The following is a 4,615-nucleotide window of genomic DNA, read 5'->3' as shown; positions in this document are numbered from 1 at the left end:
AGCAAGTTAGCAAATATTTCTGGTAAATATCTGATGGAAGGAGGGGGGGGGGGGATATTCCCAAAAGTGATGAAAGTGCAGATTTCAGGGTTTCCTCAGAAGAGAAGAAAATTATTCAACAGGTAGAACGATAATGTTATGCAAACTTCCTATTGCAAAATGATTATGGTTCCTATTATTATTATTACTCTTATTCTTTCTGTTATTATTTATTATTACTCTTCTTCTTTTTTTATTATTATTATAATTAGCATTTTTTTTATTATTATCATTATTATTAGTATTATTATTATTGTTATTACTGTAATGCTGCGTACACATGACTGGACTTTCCGGCTGAGTAAATTCTGACGATTTTTTCGACGGAGTTCCGCTTAAACGGACTTGCCTACACACGATCACACCAAAGTCCAATTGTTTAGAACGCAATGACGTACGACGGGACTAGAAAAAAAGAAGTTCAATAGCCTGTAGCCAATAGCTGCCCTTGCGTCGTTTTTGGTCCGTCGGAACAGCATACAGACGAGCGGTTTTCCCGATAGGAACTGATTCCGTCTGAAAGATTTGAAATATGTTCTATTTCTAGGTCTGTCAGAATTTTCAAAAGAAAAAGTCCGATGAAGCCCACACACGATCGGAATGTCCGATGGAATGATTCTGTCAGACCTTTTCTTCCGGAAAGTCCGGTCGTGTGTACGCGGCATTACAATTCTTCCTCTTTCTTTTCTTCTTATTTTTATCATCATTATTCTTATCACTCTTGTTACCATTAACATTATTTTTCCATCATTGTTTATGTTATTATTATTATTACCAGTGTTCTTTCTTCTTCCTCTTCTTTTTTTTTCTTTTTCTTCCTTCCCTCTTTCTTCTTCTCCTTTTTCTTCTTCTTCCTTCCTTCCTTCCTTCCTTCCTCTCCCTTTTCTTCTTCTATTTCTTCTTCCTTCCTTCCTTCCTTCTTCTCCCTTTTCTTCTTCTCCTTTTCTTCCTTCCTTTCTTCCTTCCTGTCTTCTCCTTTTCTTCCTTCCTTTCTTCTCCTTTTTTCTTCTTCTTCCTTTCTTTCTTCCTTCCTTTCCTCTTCTCTTTTTTTCTTCTTCCTTCCTTACACCCTTCATTCCTTCTTCTCCCTTTTCTTCTCCTTTTTCTTCTTCTTTCCTTCTTTCTTCCTTCCTTCCTTCTTTCTTCTCCTTTTCTTCCTTCTTTCCTTTCTTCTTCCTTCCTTTCTTCTTCTCCTTTTTCTTCTTCTTCCTTTCATCTTCTCATTTTCTTCCTTGCTTTGTTGCTTCTGTCTTCTTCTCCTTCATTCCTTCCTTTCTTCTTCTCCCTTTCTTCCTTTCTTTCTTCTTCTCCTTTTCTTCATTCCGGCCTTCCTTCTTCCTTCTTCTCCTTTTTCTTCCGTCCTTCCTTTCCTCTTCTCCTTTTCTTCCTTCCTTTCTTCTTCTCCTTTTCTTCCTTTCTTCTTCTCCTTTTCTTCCTTTCTTCTTCTCCTTTTCTATCTTCCTTCCTTTCTTTCTTCTTTTCCTTTTTCTTCTTCCTTCCATCCTTCAGTCCTTCCTTCTTCTCCGTTTTCTTCTTCTCATTTTTATTCCTTCCTCTTCTTTTCTTCCTTTCTTCCTTCCTTGCTTCTTCTCCTTTTTCTTCTTCCTTTCTTCTATCACTATTATTATTTTTACTATTGCTATTATTATTATAGCTGAAGTCAACATGCTAATTAAATGTTCAAATAAAACCTTTCCATATGATTTCCATACTTTTATTGTCATCACCGGGTTCCCGTGCTTCTCTATGCAAAGCAGGCGGATCATGGCTGGTAGGTGCTGTACATAACTTGTTTGCACCTGCAGTGTTTTTTATTTTATTTTATTTTATTTATTTTATGAAAGAGTCACTTCAGCACATGTTGAAAGAAATAATAATACATTCTCTGAGTGGCTGATAACAATTTGCTGGACGACTCAAAGGCTTGCATTGTGAGAGGAAACAGGGCGTGCGTATGTAATAAACACATAAGGCTGCCCCACGTGTGTGTATATATACAATTATACTTATGCTGTGTACACACGGTCGGACTTTTCGACAACAAAGGTCCGACAGTCTTTACGACAGACTTTCGATGGACTTTCTAAGGACCGGACTTGCCTACACACGATCACACCAAAGTCAGACGGATTTGTACGTGATGACGTACGACCGGACTAAAATAAGGAAGTTGATAGCCTGTAGCCAATAGCTGCCCTAGCGTCGGTTTTTGTCCGTCGGACTAGCATACAGACGAGCGGATTTTTCGACCGGACTCGAGTCCATCGGAAAGATTTGTAACATGTTCCAAATCTAAAGTCTGTCAGATTTTCGACCGAAAAAGTCCGCTGCAGGTCTGATGAAGCCCACCCACGGTCGAATTGTCCGCCGGACCAGTCCGGTCGAAAAGTCCGCTCGTGTGTACGCAGCTTAAGACAAAGCTTTTAAAACCTTAAATTGATGCCCTGATGATTGATGGGGTAATGATTAAAAGGCAACAGGAGAGGTGGCGGAAGCACAGAGCCACCAAATCAATGAAGCAAAAAGGAGAGAGATACAGGGGGGAAATAATGATTTTCCCCACTGTATTTGCATTGCAGGTCCTCAGGTACAGCTTACTCTCCAGCAAGGAGAGTAAGGCCCCTTTCACAAGGGCTTTCCGATCAGGTCCGCCTGTCAGTTTTTCAGGCGGACCCGATCGGACGCTCCAATCATTCCTATGGAGCGGCGGATGTCAGCGGTGACATGTCCGCTGACACCCGCTGCTATCCAATGCGATCCTGTCCATGAAATCAAGACAGCAGGTGACCCTATTTCCCATCCGTCTAGGGGATCGGATCGATGGGATCAAATGAAAACGGACAGGCGGTCCATTTTCATTCGATCTCCCTATAGAGGAGAGCAGGACCCTGGAAGGTCCATCTCTGCACAGTGAGCGGAGACAGACCTCTCATCCGCCTGCTCAGTGGGGGATCAGCGGAGCAGAGTCCACCAAGCTGACAAGCCCATGTGAAAGGACCCCAATAAGAAAAGGAGAGATGGAGGAAGCACAGATCCACAAAATGAATGAAGCAGAAGCAGGGAGATTCTTGCACTGCTGATCCCCATGTACAGCTTCCTCTCCAGCAAGGAATAAAGGGAGGTGACTGGTCTACCTAGGTTAAAAGGGAAAGGGGGCCGTGCCACATCCAAAAAACTTTTTTAGAAAAAAGAAGGGGTTCCCCTGAGTGGATTTTTCCGGCACTTGCAAAAGTAATTTATAAAAAATAGGAAAATACACGTATATATATATATAAGGTAAAACAATGTTTATGTTTATTCAAAATGTTCTAGTGTTAAAAACAATGCATACATTTGCAGACTACGACAACATGTACATTAGACATATTACAAAGCGGTTGTGATATCTATTTCGGTTGGCAGGTAACAGATGACGTTTAAATAGTGGAATTCTTTTCAAGCCCATTTTTCTGATCCCCATGTACAGCTTCCTCTCCAGCAAGGAGAACCATCAGCAGCAGCAGCTTCATTTCTTCCTTCCTTCCTTCTTTTCTTCCTTCCTTCCTTTCTTCTTCCCCGATTTCTTCTTCCTTCCTTCCTTCCTCTCCCTTTTCTTCTTCTCCTTTTCTTCCTTCCTTTCTTCCTTCCTGTCTTCTCCTTTCCTTCCTTCCTTCCTTCCTTCCTTCCTTCCTTCCTTCCTTCCTTCCTTCCTTCCTTCCTTCCTTCTCCTTTTTTCTTCTTCTTCCTTTCTTCCTTCCTTCCTTCCTTCCTTCCTTCCTTCCTTCCTTCCTTCCTTCCTTCTTCTTCTTTTTCTTCTTCCTTCCTTCCTTCCTTCCTTCCTTCTTCCTTTTTCTCCCTTTTCTTCTTCTCCTTTTTCTTCTTCTTTCCTTCTTTCTTCTTCTCCTTTTCTTCCTTCCTTCCTTCCTTCCTTCCTTCTTCCTTTTCTTCCTTAGTTTCTTCCTTCCTTTCTTCTTCTCCTTTTCTTCCTTAGTTTCTTCCTTCCTTCCTTCTCCTTTTCTTCCTTCTTTCCTTGCTTCTTCTCCTTTTTCTTCTTCTTCCTTTCATCTTCTCCTTTTCTTCCTTGCTTTGTTGCTTCTGTCTTCTTCTCCTTCATTCTTCTTCCTTTCATCAGCAGCACAGTGGTGACATCACCAAATCTCACTACAAATCCGGTGAGAGCCTGCAGTGCATTAAATGATCTCACACTGTAGATATACAACTATGAGGCTCAGGACACTTTGTAAAACTCCTGTAAAATGCCTGGAAAAACTGCTTTAGAATCACCAGGAATGTTCTGTGTCCAGGTGTGAATGCAGGACCCTACAAGAGAGAGCGGTCACCCCCTTCTTCATATGTCAGTACATTGCATAATGGGAGAAGGCCATATGTGCCACCATACCTAGAAACAAAATTATTTTGTGCCTGATGCGATAGAGGAAGGAGCGCCCCACAGCCACCCTCTCTAGCCCTTCAGTAAACAGAGTTGGGTTTTCCACCGACCCACCCGCCTACAGTATATTGCCAAAAGTATTGGGACACCCCTGCAAATCATTGCATTCAAGTATTCCAATCACCTCCATGGCCACAGGTGTATAAA

This window comes from Aquarana catesbeiana, linkage group LG07, assembly GCF_042186555.1.
Source record: "Aquarana catesbeiana isolate 2022-GZ linkage group LG07, ASM4218655v1, whole genome shotgun sequence".
Lineage (NCBI taxonomy): Eukaryota > Metazoa > Chordata > Amphibia > Anura > Ranidae > Aquarana > Aquarana catesbeiana.
Note: the sequence above shows the minus strand (reverse complement) of the source record.